The sequence below is a fragment of the Ceratina calcarata genome, unplaced genomic scaffold (genome assembly GCF_001652005.2).
Source record: "Ceratina calcarata isolate Rehan_Ccalc_2016 unplaced genomic scaffold, ASM165200v1 scaffold48.2, whole genome shotgun sequence".
Lineage (NCBI taxonomy): Eukaryota > Metazoa > Arthropoda > Insecta > Hymenoptera > Apidae > Ceratina > Ceratina calcarata.
Window position 1 is genome coordinate 1,290,941 of NW_017172225.1, and position 17,556 is coordinate 1,308,496.

Consider the following 17,556-nt stretch of genomic DNA (forward strand, 5'->3'; position numbering starts at 1 on the left):
ACTCCGACGAGATACGGAATATCCGGTTCGCCGAGCCCCGGTAATGACGTCGAACGACGATGACAACGATCGTCGTGCCCCGCGAACCGACCCCCCGGGTCCTCTTTCCACTTTCTTTTCCCGACCGCTCCGACAATGTACCTCGTTCCATCGTTTACGAACGATCGTTCGGCTGATTTCCAGTCGGATTTAGTCAACCCGAATCGTATTTCCCTTCTTTTAACTGCATGCATACTCAAAACTATGAGGTACAACCCTGTCCAAGTCTTAGGACAAGCCGCGAAATTGTTACAAAAAGATTACGCTCGCAATCGTGTAGCTGATTGACCCATATAAAGAATCATGAATAGTTTCAGTGAAATGTTCCAAATAAAATATAATAAAAATATTGTATAATAATTTTATTGGTAAATGAGATGATTTATTCTATTGAATACTATATGAAATATCGTGTCGAATTTCGTATGAAATATTTTACAAAGGATTGCAACAACTATCAGACGAATTATTGGAATGCCCTACGATTTATGGACGGGGGTGTAGGTAGCATCGAGGTTGGATACTTTGAGCCATCCCTATAGTAATTTCGAAACCGTTCAAGGCCCGGAGAGGTTTCATTCGTCGCGGCAATAATCACCGCGTCGCGTCACCGCGTTCCATTCTCGTCGGTTCCCGAAACGAAAGCCACGAGGAATCGATAACCGTGGAGTTATTTTAACGACCCAGCCTCTCACCGGTTGTACATTCGTCGAAGATTCGTAGCGCGCGCGGAAATTGCTTTCTTTCCATCGTTTTTTTACTTCATCTACTTCTTTAAATCGCTGCCTCGATTTTCGCGTCGCGGCCAATGGGGAATGGGAATTCGTCGAGCGAATTTAAAAATATGGATTCCGGGGCGAGGACGACGCGACGTCGACGTACCGAGGTTAACGGTGACGCGCGCGAGAGAACGATTCGAGAAGTTATCCTCGACGGGGAAGGAGTCCGGCGGAAAAAGTCCGAAAGAGTAAACTTTCGTCGTTCGAGAACGCTTCTTCGCACAGATCGAAAGTTGGCTCTCTCTGGCTAGGAGCAAGAAGCGTCCGTCGAACTAGAATTTTCTCCTTATCCCGGGGTGTTCGAGCACGCCGCACACGATGCTCGACCCCTCGTGAACGGGGGTTTGAGGTGGTAGCCGTGTTCGCCGGCCTTCGCCGGAAACCCTCGACTCCGCGACATCAACAAGTGACAAGGAACGAAAGAAAGAGAGAGAGAGAGAGAGAGAGAGAGAGAGAGAGAGAGGGGAAGGGAAAGTAGCAAAAACTCCGGCGTGCTCGCGATAAAAGCTTGCCTCGAGATAAGGAAAGTTATGAACGGTGACTGAAAACTACGAGCACCTCTTTTCGATTAAAAACGATTTAACACGTTCCAATCCCTCATCGCATTTGTTATTGCTGTACGCTCTCTCTAATTGATATCTCGAAACCTCATCGACGAAGAAGACTCGTCCCCTCGTTTTTCGTTCGGCACGCACCGGACTTTTTGTTGACTGCGATATCACGGGACGTGCGATCGTTCTTACGGAGCGACGTAAATTGACTCGGATTAATCGCGGTAAGGAAACAACCGGATAGTTTGCGGACGGCAGGCAGGGCTCTGGTAGGATGGATAGATGGATGGATGGACGGATGGACGGATGGACGGATGGACGGACGGACGTGGGGAACGGTGACGGGGCGAATGAGTCAGGGAACGTAAACCGGGTGTTGTGTACGCGAGAGGTGGCCAACAGCCGGGTCACTCGGGGCTAGCCGAAGCGGTCGGAGTAACCGAGCCGGTCTCTCGCAAAACATTCGGTTCTCCCGTTGCCGTTTCTACGGAGAAGTTGGAACTCGAAGCTAGGGCGAGGCGAGCGTGCGACTTCGCCGAGTATAAGCAGGCAACTCGGTGGCCCCAGCCTTCGGCAAATGCATGCCCTGTAAATTGCCTGGCATTTAATTACCATGAGTAGGCAGGCAGGCCCTGCACGCTACAGCCAAGAGCACTCTCTCACTTTGCCCTCTCTTTCTCCCAGCGTCTCGCGTCTCTCTTTCGTTCCTCGCCTCGTTCCCTTCGTTTTCGCCCGTATCTCTCTTCTTCTTCTCGTCCGCCCTTCACCTTTCGCGAAGGCTCTACACCGCCTGCCCCCGTTCCTCTGACCCTCCCACCCCGTCCGCCTTAGGCTTACAGCGTACAACGCGTGTTACCAAGTACCGCTAAATTAAACACCTGCTTCAGTCAAACGGTACGTACCTCTACTCACCGCCCACGACCTACAAACTCTACACGGCTCAAAGCTCCCGTTCCTCGCCCTCCTCCGCTACCAACGTTTGCCGCTTCTAATTGGACGATGCCACGTCCGTTTCTTTTCTTCTTCTTTAACCCGGGCGACACATGCGATTACGTAGCTACCAGATGAAACGAGGCCTGAGACAAAGTCGACCATCTTTTTAATCGACCGACTCGAAATGCATTTCATCGCTTCTCGAGCGGTCGAGACCAGGCGGTTTGCATAATCCCCGTCGGTGGAATAGCTGCTAAGTTTGCTGGATTTCGACGTCTCAGAGTAGACGGAGGAGGAGGCTCGTAATTAAGATATTTATCGGCGAAGTCGAGAGGATCGTTTCGTTCCTCGTCCCCTACCCCATTCGCGCGTTCAGTCGTTTGTTTCAATTTATCACCGAGGCGAAAGGAGTCAAAGCGAGAAACGCGAGCATACACTTTTCCGTGGCCTTGATTCTTAGCTGTTTTCAAGAGACAGTGACGTAATTTCCTAGTACTCGTCGTCTCACGATGTATTTTAATTTAGCTCCTTTCCCGAGTTTACTACGTCCTCGTCCTCGCCGTCGTCGTTGTCGCCGTCCTCGGTGTCGCGGCTCGAGAACTTCCACGGGGCGGCTCTTTGGGGGTGTTTTTGATTTGTTGGCCCCCATGGGAGCCGACCGTTGGGAGAGAAAAGGGTGGCTAGGTATTGCGAGAAAACGAGACAGATAGAATGACGTGCGCAGGTAGTTGGACGAGTCGAAAGGTGAAACGGAGAGGGGGAGAGGGAGACACGGCGTGCACGAGCGAGAGAAAAGGGGTGAAAACCATGGGCGTACGACGACGCAGAGGGACGAACGGAGGAGTGGTTGGGTAACCGCACATTATGTGATTTCTACAGGGAGCCAGCTAACTTTGCGATTGAATTGTACTGGCGACAATGGCAATCTGCCAGGGCACTCGACAGGGTTCTCCGAGCAGGATTTTCAACGATTTTGCGCCGCGCGCGTGTCTCGCGTATATCCTTCCGCGTTTCAAATTCCTCCCGCGATGAGAATGCGAACTGACGCGCTGACTGACGATCGCCCTGCGCTTCCCGCGGTCTTTATCAGCAACCTATCTTTGACGCGTTTCCCGCGGCCCGATGTAATTCCCACGTTTCGAATGCGATCTTCCATCTTCGTCCTATCCATTAGTTTCCCTCGGTATCGGTTTCCTCTCGAAATCGTAAGAGCTGCCGAAGGTACTGCGACGTTCGAATTCGAAGAAGCAGCTGTTTAATTTCGCGGCGGAGAAACTGGGAAACAGTGCCGGTTTAAATTTTGACTCGGAAACTCGCCCTCTTCGACAGTTAATATTTGAACGGGAGATCTAACGCCGACAGTCCGATACCTCGTGCCGCGTTTATAGAAGCGCGGCCGAAAAGAGAGGGGGCATTACGATTTTAAAATTCGAGAGAAAAACCGATTGTTGCCCATGGACGAGCGTGAGCCAACTACTGCGGGAGTTGCTTCCAAGAGAAAAGACGACTTTCAAATATTTACGGAAACGTTCCGGTAAACCAAACGAAACCAAACCAAACTGAGAACGGTGCCTCTCTCTCGCCAAAAAGTTTTTCCCTTCTCGAGAAACTTGCCAGTATATCGACCCACGATCCTGCCACGATCCAATGCCGGAACGTTCGTTACTCCGGAATCATCGATGAACTCCTGAAAGACTCCAGACGAGATGAAAAAGGAAGATGAAAATGTAGAAAAATTCCTTTCGGATAGACATAAAAGCGTAAGTGTCTTTTCTCGCTCTCATGATATCTTTTATCCACCCGTCTTGCCCTTTTTACTCTTCCCTCCTCGCGTGCAGTACGCGGTGTCTTCCAGCGCCGGCGGGCTCGATGGATAGCCGGCTATTTGTTTTTCGTTACGCGAAATTGCGACCCGGTATTTCTCGAGGGCTTGGCAAACTGCGCTCGCCATCGACCACCGACGGTAAGCAGGACAGTCGTCTTAAAAAAAAAGAAGGATCGTGTTTGTTCTTTGCACGCAGAGTGACTGCGCACCGGGGTGAGTCGAATGAAGAGGCCAGCTGGAAATTATCTTCCCTTCGTGATCCGCGACTTCTCCCCTCTGCTCAGTTTCGTCCAATTTAATATCGTCGCGAAGAACACGAAAACGATAGATACATAAAAAATAATTGGTCGAGAGCGTTTCGTTTCGCTGATCGGACGAAAGGTTCGAGCACGATCGAGGAAGAATACAAGATCAGAGGCACGACTATCGAATCTTGAAAGAGAAATATTGAGAAGAGCGGCAAAGGAATGGACATCGTTCCGAGAGGTTGTCGTAGAAGATGCCGTTCATTCTTCTCGGTCCGGTATTCCGTGCCGACCCTTACGGATTTGCCCGGGGGCGTCGCGATTTCGGTTTTGCCTATGCCGCGACGAGAATCTTGAATTACGGCCAAACGCTGTTATCCCGGATTGGTATATATTCTTTTGGTTATCGCTCCCGTTTTACATCTTTTCCCTCCGAGTGCCGTTCGGACTTCTCGTTTCTTTCGAAATTCTCCCGTGAACTGTTTGAGAAATAAATGACAGACAGAAAGTCTTCTCGTTTTTGCGATACCCGCCTTGGGGGAATCGAGAGTTTCGATCGGGCGAAGAAGCGGCGAAGGTGAAAAAGATACGTATTGTTGCCGCGAGTCCAATGGTGATAAAAAAAATTAGTACTGCTCCCTTTACAATTAGTTGGGACGACACGAGAACGTTCGTAGAACTTCGTTTCGTGTAGAACCGAATTAAAGACGGCAGGATGTATCTCGCGACGCTCTCTCAGAAAAAAATGTATACATATACGTATAAAAAACTGGATATCCGAGGACAATGAATGCCGAGGGTGAACGTCGTTAATCACGGGTCGGGAAATAAAATCATTCGGATGTTCCGAATCGATCAAGCACGCGTCATATTTCACTATTATATAGATCATCACGCGTGACGCGCTCGCGTAACTGTCCCGGCTCTCGCGCGAGAATTTTGATTTATTTTAACAAAACGAAATTCCGATAGAATATGTACTAGCCGAGGCCCGGTTCGGGGGAGGCTCGTCAGGATCTGTTAACCGCAGCGTGTATACAAAATCGATCGAAACAAAAACACATTGTATTTTTTTTTTCATCCCGCTGCTTCCTGGGTTACTTCGCCTAGTTGAAAATCTGTGCGGGTCGGCGGTCGGTATGCGAATTGATTTCTCGTGGATTGATCGCGCGGGTTAAAACTCGTGGGACGCGTGTCGAAAGTTGCCGCTGCTCGCATACCCAAGTTAAACACCTGAGAAAGGGTTGACTGGATTTCTCCCGCGATATTAACGTCGAAGAACGGCAGAGATAGAAGAGGAAATTTCCTACCTGCACCGCGCTCGTGGATCGGTAAATTTCCACTGAACGGGGCGCAGCGAAACCGGGTTGCGTTTTATTACCCTTGCGGTCTCGACGGTGGATTATGGGCGTCGAAATATAACTATTCGGACAACGCTGCTTGAACAGAGGGAGCTTTCGCGGGGATAATCAGCGGTGAGCTTTCGCAAATACTCGGAAAATGTTTGCCGATACATGCGAGAGGAAGCGCGCGCCTCTGCCGCGGCAACGGAGGAATCAAAGTGCTAATGGCGAATCGATTCTCATAATCCGGTAGCTCGACGCGAGTGCGACGCGCGAGATTCGTTTTAATCTGGTCGACGAAACGATTGCTTCTTCCACTGGCCGACACCGGCCGAGTAATTTATCTATTCCCCTTGGCCATGTTCCTCCGCGCGTATGCACCGGTCCAGAAAACGATTATTTATTACCGTACGCACTCGCGTTCAAACATAATCTGACGTGATTTACTTATTTAATTACGATCTTTAATCCGTCTGCAACAGATGCGATAATAGGCTTTACGAAGAGTCGCAATGTTCTTCGCTTCGTCGTTAGTCTTTCGCTGACAGATAAATAAAAATGCAGTCTTTTTTTTTATTATCCTTTCGTAAGTAAAAGATAATAAGTATTCAGAATCTGAACGAAAGTTGGACGCCGCTTATTGCCGTTCAGAGGCATTCGTTCTCCATGGAGCGATGGTAGGAAAAACCGGAAGCGGAAAGCGAGGAACGAGTGGCAGTTATCTGTTTTTTAAGGAGGGAATTCGTTCTCGATAGCACTTTGTATGCAACGATCGCGGGGCCTCGAATGCTTGTATCGCGAGATAGCTACACGGAAGAAAACGCGTAGCGTGAGTTTCACGACGACGGGGGGGGGGGGAGGAGGAGGAGAAGCTGGTAAAACTCGTGGAACACTTTGTTTTTCTTCTTCTCTCGTTCTTACGCTCTTCGCGGAGAAGGAGCCAGTTCGTCGCGGGCAAGTGTCAACGAGGCGCATGGAAAAATATTTTTCTCCCGGTTTTGCATAGCCAACGTCACGGGTGCGGAAAAACTTTCTCTGCGAGTTTCCCGTCTCTTCCGTTTCTGTATCTTGGCTAGCGTGCCGGTCCGGTGGAAGAGATACAACGAGGTCGACGTCCAACGTACGTAGACGAATGGTAAAAGTACAACTGTAACAGCGGCGTAGATAGATCTCATCGAGTTTTATTCTTCGATCGGTTAATTGAAGTCACGGTAACCGGGTCTCGTTCTCCGCGGGGACATCAGACTTCTGTTGCCGAGTCTTTACCCGAGAGCGCGGTGCGCGGTTGTACAAACAATCTCACTGATTCCGCCGGTTCTACCCTCGCGAGCACGCGGAGTACAGGGAATTTGGTAATTGCCATTTTAATTCGCAATATCGTTCATCGCACATACACGCACACGATCGTGAAAGATTATTCTCATACGTAATCGTATGAGTACCATTCAAAAACGCTCGAGTTAGCGAGACAGAAGTGGTGGAATCATTGAAACTGTTTGTACAAACGAGTCGAGGTTGAATAAACGATATCGTCGTTCCTACGCCGCTGCCGATAGGCAGTGGGAGACGGCAAGAAGGAAGGAAGGAGGGTAGAAAGGAAGGAAGGAAGGAAGGAAGGAAGGAAGGAATAAAGGAAGGAAGGAAGGAAGGAAGGAAGGAAGGAAGGAAGGAAGGAAGGAAGGAAGCGAGCGAGGGAGAGACTCCGTGAACTGGAGTCGTGGAAAATGCGAGTACGTAAGGAGATAAGTATCGCAACAGGGAATACAAAGTCTTCCTTTCTGACTTTTTCCTCTTTCTTTGCCGCGTCGCGTCGCGTCGCAACGTGCGTTCGCTCGGGCGTGAGCCAGAGGAAAATACTGCTCCATAGTTGAGCCGTACGTAATCTATATCCTCCACCCCCGTCGTGACCAGGGCCGGTACCCTCTCTGGAGTAGAGGTAGGCGCCTATAAATTTCGCAGTTGAAAATCCCCCGATACGTACACGCGCGTGCATTTGCCCGTTCGTTTGTCCGCTCGCTTGTTCATCCGCGAATACAACTTTCCTATGACCAATCGGGTTCCCAACTTGTGGCTTCCGTATGGACAAACTGTTTCCGCTTGGTCACCGGAGCGTACAATTACGAAGAGCGTCGACACCAGTTTTTGTCCTTCAACGAATTATTTTCATATGGAATTATTCATTTGATTTGCGTGCTATCCTCGAGCCGAGGTAATTAACGGTGATACATTATACGATTATGAAAGGAATATTGACGCTGAGATTCTTTAATTATTTTAATGCATGAATAAACGAGTATATTCGTTACGGTTTTGAAAACAGCGAAGCATGCGAGGGACGACTGGAAGAGGAAGAGGGTTGGGAAACACTGTGGCTCATATATATCTGTTGATCTGGTGCCATGCACTCGACGGGGTATGCAGTCGATCGAGGACTATGGAACGACGAATATCGCGAGAGGAAAAACCACCCAGGACCCGTCTTAAATTTTCATTAAACCAGAGTCTGGACGCGCGCCTTTCCCATTTCGCGGTGGAGTCTCTGTCCCTCTGTCCCCCTCTCGCTTCGACGGTCAACGCGTTCTCGTTCTGGGTCGAATAAAATTTACGCGATCGCAAACGTCACGAAGAAGAAGAGGAAGGAGAAGAAGAAGAAGAAGAAGAAGCAGAAATTCGTTCTGCTCGTTGAAAGAAGGTGAAAAAAGGATGAGAGGAAGCGGGGACAAGAATGGTTGGAAGTCGCGATAGAAGGAACGTTTTATATTATCCGCGGTATATTTCTCAGTGGCAGTTCCAGCTGGTACGCGTGCTATCCTCTCGCGTCTTCCAGCCGGACTACAGGAATACGAAGTGCTCTCATGAATTTTCGATAATCCAAATTGGATCCTACCATTGGATACCCACCGGTTTCCCCACGAAATTGTTTTCCGCCAAACCGGTTTACGGGAAACGTACTCCTCGCGTTATGCTCTCCTTCGCTCCACTCGGTTTTTCAGATTCACTTTTGAAGGCATTCTCGAACTCGAAGCCGGATCGAGCGCTCGCGATGCGAAAGAAGGTGCGATTAACGATGCGATCGGTTCGGCGGGAACGCGAGCGCGGCTCTCGTATTCGGATCATTAAAAGCTAGTGCATTCGCTAATCTCGACCGGCGAGGCGGATAATAACGAGCGAAATGTTTCGCGAGTACTCGTATCGATTTCGACCGCACGGCTTGTTCGATTCGACAACGAGAACGACTCGTGTCGCGTCGTCCTCATCGCGTACGCCTACGCGTACACGTGCTTTTTTTTCTCGGCTGGCGTATAGAATCTCCTCGCAGCTAAACTGTATAACAAAAAAATAGAGAGGGAATTTCTATCGTCGGTAAGTGGATTAAATTCATTATTTCTCTTTCGTAATTCGATAAACCCTCGAACAATTTTCATCGAGTGCGTTGCGGTACCTTTTTGTACGTTTTTCGCTTCCCTTGCCGAGCGGCAAAAATCCTTTCGATCGCAGCCTCGTAACTGACGCGAGTATTCGTAATTCTGTGTATCTCTGACGAGCAGTGACGACCGTCGACGTGCCATCGAATCGGTCACCGCTTATCGCGATCGTGCAAGTCGTTTCGTGGTTCGTTCGTTCTTTTCAATTCTGACTGCGACTCATTGATCTTCAAAAGAATCTGATGATCTTTGTAAACAAAAACTGGAAATGAAAATGCCGGGGTCTCGATTAGATCAGGAGTTCAATGGGGAAGGTAGCGTTTGTCACGGAAATGAACAAAGTTTGGTTTTTCAGTCATTCGGATAAACGCAACGAACGCTAAAATCTTCATGAGGCAATGAAGCCGGCTCGATAACGGAGATAACCGATTATTCCGATTAGTACCCGGAATATATGTACGCGACGTAGGAACGTATACATGCACGATGGCCCATTCACGGGGAGCTGTTAAATTATCGGCAGAAATTGGAAGTCGGGAACCGGGTTAACTGTGCGCCTGTTAAAATATTTGCACACTGATTTTTACGCGTTCCCAACGGCTACAAAGTATATTGCTAGCTTAAAATCATACGATTCCCTGAAACGAGGTCAACGTTGTAACGTAATTGATTATTATGAACAGCATTATTATTACTTGAGGATTGAAAAAGGATTTTATGCGTACTATTATAGCGAGTTAATTTATATGTCACTGAAACGTTATTTTTACCTGACTCTATAAAAACGATGGGATCGATAGTTACGCGGATGGAGTTTATTCGAGGGCAGAAATTATAATTGCAAAGTAAGTCCACACCGGTCCAAGTACAAGCAGCGAAATTTAATGGAAATTAAATTGTGTGGCTCCGCTATTGGACCGGCCACTCGACATTCGTTTCCCTTTCAACTTTTCGCCCTGATTCGTGTGTGCTCTTTCACTCGACATACGTTGTTCCCTTCTAACGAATGTAGCCAGTTCGCTATACCCGATTCGGCTGTCCACGCTTCTTTGACGGCAATCCCTCGATGTTCGTCCCAGTTTTCATAGTCGCACAACTTTTTATGATGAATGGACGCCATGTTGCACCACGACTATCTCCATGCCTTTTTGTACTTGACCTTTTTCGCGATTCATCTTCATTTGTGCCTTGGGAGACGAGCATAAATGAATAATTCCGACGATGACGTGCTCAAACTATTGTTTCTGTTTATACAACGTCGGACCATACAGGGACACGCGTCTACGGTTGCGTTCGATCGAAACGGACGAGCGTCTGAGCATAACCGGAGCTCGACTACTTCGGCAACTCGTAGGTCGTAGACGCTGTCGAGCCGTACGGGCTGGCGTGCAAACATACTCGAATCCGTGGAGTTGTTCCCATAACGGGGCTCGAGTACACCGTCTCGCGCGTAGATAGAGAGATACAGATAGAGGAGGGTGCACGACGAAGGGGTGCGAACGTTCGTGTGCTCTCTCTTCGTTCGAAGAGAGGCGCGCTCGTACACGGGGTGTCGAGGGAGCCGTGCAGGGTTATAGGTATGGCCAGGTCGAGCCGTTGGTCTTGCTTAATCTGATTACAAGCGGACCAAGCGGGTGGGGATCGATATTTTCGCGTGAGTTTTCCAGGCAATCGGCCGCGAGATAGCGCGGCCCGGCATATTTTATACGCGTTCCGGCCGGCCCGACCCCATTTACAACCCTGTCCGTCTGTCCGTCCCATTCGTCCCTGCAGGTTTCGCCCTTCGTTCGTTCGTTCGTTCCCGTGTTTTATCAACCGTCGACGAGCAAAGCTTACGGTCGCCGCGGCGCGGCTTGCGTTTCCATTATTTTTCTTTTTTTTTTTGCCCGCGTTACGAGAAATATTTTGTTTAGAAAACGGTTTCGAACCCTCGTTCGGTTTAAATTTGCCAACCGGAAGAGATAAAGAGGTAGAATTTGTTGGTGTTTTAATCAGGAAATGAAACGATAATGGAACCGAGACAAAAGCGCAGAGAATTGAAACGATTTAAAGTAATCGATCCTCCGTTAAAATATTTATGATGGATTTAGGCAGGCGGGGATTTTACGGGCGGATTTAACAGCAGTGACGCGAATATTTGTTCTCCGGATAATGTATTCCCGAATTATTCGACAGGATTAGAGCTCGGGTAATTGGAGCCAATTGGCATCGCCTGGGAATATTGGCTCCGGGTACCACTGCCGTATCGTACCCGCGTACGCGTTATCAGCAACGCCGAAGTAGCTATCGCTGCGGCCGTTCATCTTCTTTCTTTACCTCGCCGGCCGTCACCGAAAGAGTTTCCAGCGAATAATCTTTTCCTCGCATCCTATTCCTCGCTTCGTTCGTTCTTGCTGCGAAGGATTTCGAGCCCGCGAACCGACGTCCCCTTACCATAACGTCTCGCTAGACGCGACGCGTGATGGATGGCGCGGTCCGTCGACCTAGACGTTGCTTCAGTTTACGACGACGCGAAATATGTCCCCCATCTCTTTCGTGCGATCCACGCCCTTTCATCTTTTAGTACCCCAGTTGATTAACCGCGAACTTGAGATCAGAGCATCGTTTTGTGCGACGAGCGTGAATCAAAATGTTACGGTAAACAATTATAAATTTCTTTGCTTCGGGAAGATTCTAATTTGACACTATGTCGTTTCGGCCGGAAAAATATCTATTATATCTCGCGTTTCATCGAGGATTTCGGCGGCGCGGCACGGCACGGCGCGGCCTGCGAAATGGATCGCGTAGCGCGCAATCTCGTAAATCATTGCGACGTGTTGCGCGTCGCCTGTTTCGGTGCCTGCTGTGCGCTCCCGAACCGTCCGGCTTCCCGGCGACTTTTACACGAACCGGGAACAGGTGGGAGCGGAGGGAATAAATTTTAGGTAACGACACGAAACGCGTCGTCGGAGAGCTCCTCCAGTTATTCGTCCCGTCCGCGAGTCTCAAGTTTGCCCCGAGACAAACTTAACGCGAGCTAGAATCGGGTTGCCCGCCGTCAACCCTGATCTAATTTATTTTGTGCTATGGAATACCGTTGGCGTGACGCGCCACGATCGTCTTTATTCACGATTTGGCAAGAATGCGATTCAGAAATTTTAATCACTTTGATAAATTTTTTCACGTCCGACTATTACCGTGTATAATTTACCGGAGGAAAAAGTGTTCTCCCTTTATTTCCGTTAACGAACGAATGTCGTTCCCAGAAATTTATGGCTCGAGTCGTTTATAACTTTAACTACATGATTTTTCCGATTCACTTAACTTTGTTAATGTCTGAGACCGTCTTTTCAGTCGAGGAAATAGAGTGAGATAAGTAATGGGCCGGGTATAATTTTAATTATATTTGTGAATCGGTACAAGAGTTATCGATGGAATCTGTTGAACTAAAGTAGATTTCCATGGTCTGCGAGTTGGGAGTTTCGCTTCCGGGAGCGGTCAAGAAGTCGCAGGATCGTGCGGTGTTTCTTTCGCGCGTTTAGCACCGGAGTTGGACAAAGTCGTCCTCTCTCTCCGCTTCGAGTTCTTCTATTTTCGAGCATTTTTTTTTCGTCACGCTTTACGGTGCGCTACTTCCAGGAGTACTCTCGAGACTTCGCCGCTAACTAAGTGTTCTTCGTCCACTTTTGTCTTTCTCCCGGTGTTCTCGCTTTCTTGCACCGAACCGGCTACACCTCCCAGCGTTGTTGCTCGTCCCGCTTTCCGCCCTCGAAACTTTCACGACAGTTTCCATTTGTCTAGCCCTTCTGCCACGTATTCCGCGGTTCCTTACCGGGTCGTTTCCTATGCGGACACACTCTTCGACGTATGAGCCGAGCGGAGAATGGAAAATCCGCGGTTGCGTTCAACCTCGCGGGACGATCCACGATTTATAATCCAGCCGGGCTGTGAGTTTTCGGCCAAAGTAAGATGAGAATCGAGGTCGAAAGTTGTCGCGCGGCGGGTTATTCGCGCCCCCGGAGACGCGACTTAATGCCCGACTAATTGCTAGAATGTAAATAAATATCCCCGGAACGGTCGTGATCCAGCTACCTCCGGGGAGTTCGTCTATGAAGATATACTGCGTTTGGACATGCGCGCGCTCCGCTTTTAACGCGACTTCGTCTCCACTTTTCCAGCCCCCTTCTCTCGTAATATACACGTATTCGCGTGATATTGCGGCTCTTTCCCTCGTCGACGAACAAAACTCGACCACCGGTTGAGCCACTCTTCAAATGAACAATATAGATTCCGAACCTCTCCATGTCTCGATCTTCTCGTTTAGCGAGATTCTAGACTTTCGACGCTACACGCCTAAAACTGGGTCCACTCGTCATCAATTTCACGACAATATTTTTCAAACAGACAGGGGCTCTTGAATAATTTTAATCCGATCTTTGGCGAATACAAAGATTGAACGGCGAAGTACTTGTTTCTACGTTGATCGACTTTCGGTTTTGATCAACGGGCAGCCCCGCGGGCAGATGAATCGCAACGTCATTCGATGCAAATTTCCTCTTGTGCGACGCCGCGGGCCGTTTGATATTCTTCGCGAGAGTTCACCGAGAGAACTTGGGGCTATAGTTATACGCGGACTCCCTTTCCGTTCGAAGCGAGCACACTTCGAACTTTCGAAAACCGACGACACGTCGCCTCGCGAGATTCCGCTGGCCTTATCGTTTCGTCTTTTGGCTCGCGAACCCGATGAAGTTCCGCTTGAGAGCGCCCCCCTCGCGTGCGAGTTCGCGCAATTAATTTCGAACTACGGGAAGATTGAGACAATCTCTGTGCTCTTAATAATAATAATCATGCTTCACCCACAAATGGGCAAATGCTCTTTTTCATACGAAACGTGATTCTCCATCAGCGATTATAAAACAATTTAATGATCAACGAGTGTAACTAGCTTTCATCAGTGCATTTCTGTTTCTCGCGTCGCATTGAGCAGCAAGTTTCGACGTTCGCGTTTCCGATTGATTTATTTCCATGAGAAATTCGTGTCGCGTCGGACGCGGTATCCAACCGTGACGAAATTTCATTAACGCGATTAAGGAGAAGGTTGACAAAGGCGCGCGGGTAGGAAGCAAAGGCCGGCGGAGGGTAGAAGAAAGTTGGACACGGCGCAGGTAACCGCGAGTCAAACGTCTCGAATTCACGGCACGTCCTCGTCGCGCGCGACTCGCGCCAACTGCGAAATACGACCGTTTCCAACCTCCTTTCCCTTCCGAGCTTTTCGATCGCTTTTTTCGTCGTCTTTGTATCCCGCGAAAAACGTTGCTCGTCTCCGTCCTCTCGTGTTTCTCCTCTTCTTCTCTCTCGCTCTCTTTATCGAAATAAGCCCGAACGGCGGCAGTCGAGCGCAAAACTCCCGGCCGGATACTAATTAAGGGCGCGTCTTTCAATTATTCTGCTATTGACAGTCGCGCAATCTACCTCGTCGACCGGATGCATCGGGCCGAGCGCACAAAGGACACAGCCCCGTCCTCGGTGTCATAGCTCTTTCGATTCGCGACTCTCGACTAACCACCCACCCACCACTTTCTATCTGTCTATTCTGTTCGTTTCACTCGCGACTACCAAGGTCTGTCCTCGGTTCTTGAAAAGTTTCAGGACTCTTTCACGGTCCCACGTTCTTTGCAGGATCACGATCCCTACTCTATGGACTCGTTTCCTCTGATGCGAATACTATTTTATTACATGGGACAAGGAGTCTTAACAGCTGTATCTTTAAGTAGCCGCCTTGAGCCGGGAGAAACTCCGTCGCACCTCGAGGGTCGAATTTAATGCTATACAAAGCGGTCGGTGGCCGATTAAATTAGCGTAACGTAAATTAATGGAAAACGGCGAGACCTCCGGGAACGCGCACGCTTCCCTCGGGATCCTGTGCTCAGACGATTTCGCAAAATAGGGCCTGTGACCTCGTCCACGCGCTCGTACGTGCATGGACGAGAGCACGTGCTCTCGATACGGTTCGACAGTTTTCATATTTTACGATTTAAAGAGCAATCGATGGTCCGATTGAAAGTAATCGACAGGAAACGTCGACAGGGTCGAGGGTATTAAAAACAGGATTTGGATGCAATTTCGCGCGTAATCCATAGAAGCCCTCCCGGAGTCGAGAGCGTGCGCCCGTATCGACAGAAAAGTCACGGACGAACAATCGCCGCCGCCCCTCGCAGAATTTCCCGATTTACAGACCAGTCCAAATCGCTGAGTCGCTGTGCTCCCGTATCAAATTCCAAATTTTCTATCTACATCGAGCTTGCGACGCCTTCTTCGATGTTGCCGTTTCATTAGCCTTACAACGTCTGATCCATTTTACCTCGTACTACTTACGAGTCACGTGTTGTTCCACGCGACGAAGAACGAACGTAAACATATTTTGAAGACGGATTATTAGAGAGTATTCCCGTCTGAGAGGGTCGACACCCCTTTCGGCTTTTCATAATCGTAAGGGCTGTAAACACGAAGGTGCGAAGGGGCCATCCATTGCATAGCGGGCCGCGAGCGGGTAAATCGCCCCCGTAAACTGACTCGTCGTTTACGAGCGCTCTCCTCTCGCGCGCTGCGCACGTACGTATCTACCTCTCTCGTTCCCGACCGGCGACGTTAACGATATCTCGTTAAGCCCCGTACGCGATCGAACGATTTTCTCGCAAGGCTAAGCATTTTCGCGCAGGCTAGAAGGGCTTTTCCCCATTCGCGAAACTGCCTTTTCCTTCTATTACGTTTACCACCTCTCCGGTCCTCTTCGCTTAACGATCCCCGATCGGATCCTCGGTTTCTCGGTTTCGCTTTAAAACCATTCTTCTAACGACGGGATCTCATAAAAAATTAAATTTCATCTCGTCTCTATTATGGACTTGAGTATTTCGTGCAATTTCAGACGTCGAAGTCGTCGACGTGCAAACGTGTCTTGTGATATCGAACATAAATACGTAAAAAATGAAAACAGGAAACCAGTGGTTTCATGCATCTTTTAGTTCGTCAGTGTGCACTGTTATTATATTGTCTCACGTCGATCGTCGACTATGAAGTTTTTGCCGGTGGCACTACGAACTGTTTCAATGCGCGCAAAACGATATAGATTTCCTGCCACGGTTCTTAATTTGATCGGCAACCACCGGCTGCGGCGACAACGTCCGCCGCTTCGATTCGGTCCGATTAACCGGTGAAAGGACGAAATAAAAAAGGAAAAACAAACCCGTAATTAAGGTTGCGCTCGGGTGTTTCGTCGAACGATACCCGACCAAACGGGTCATCGAATAATCGATAGTTTTAGCCCGGCGTGGCTCGCCCCTCGGATAATCTTCGACCTTTTCCACTGGCACGAGGACGCTCGGCGGTTCGTGTCGGGACTCGTAATTCAAGGTGCTTAGATTCGCGCGTCTGTTTTCGGCTAATTCGAGGTCGCCGTTTGCGTCATCCCGTCCCGCGTGCGGCAATGGATGTTCGCGTGTTCCGCGATAACTTCTCAACAACTTTCGACACGGCAGTCAGCGGGTTCCATAAAATCGAAAATTCCCCCGCACAAAGAGCGGACATTCCTCTTGAACGGTTTTATAGTCACACGAGGATCGCGCCTCGCCATTGGAGTGCTTTTAATCGGCCGATTCGACGGGGACGATAGTAACGTCGCTCGTAAATTAGCCACGCGTCTCGAGATTCGAGGAATCTCGGTGGGAGGGAGAGAGTTCTTTCCAAACACAGTTTACCGGGAAATTTTAAGGGAAAAAGATTGGATGGACGTTAAGAGGATTGTGGCGATAGCTCATGGACCGTAGGGAACCGTGAGTCTTGCCATCGAATTAAGAGCGGTAAGAATTTTCTTTTAGTGGAACCGAGAGGAATGGTTCAACTTTGATAATAAATTTTATTAGTTATCAACGCGTTATATCGTTCCAGACGTAGTACCGAGTTTGAAATATTTTTTACGAGTGATCCTCCTCCGAAATCGAGGCCCGCTTCATTCTCTCTCTCTCCCTCTCTTTTGCTTCTTTGGTCGGATTTCCCTTGACGGAAGGAAAATTTAAATTACGACGGAAACGGTATATATGTACAACTAAGGAACGTAGGTAGGGTAACGCTACGGTGCCGTGGTGGAAAGAACCCGACGAATACTGTCCAAGTTTATTTTATCTAAAATGCTTTTGATTCGGTATAGCGTGGTCCGTCCGCTGGAACGAGAATTTTACCGGAATCGAGCGTTAATTGCGGCCCCTTTAAAACTTCCACCGCCAGCAATTAAGGCAGCACGAATTAATTAATGTTTTTCAGCGCCCGCGGTTCTTCTTGCCATGGCTTCTTTGCTGTTCGTCGTGAGTACACTCCACGGTTACAGCCGACACCCAGGTATCGCGATCCCTTTTTTCCGTTTCCTTCCATCTTCTTTATTTCC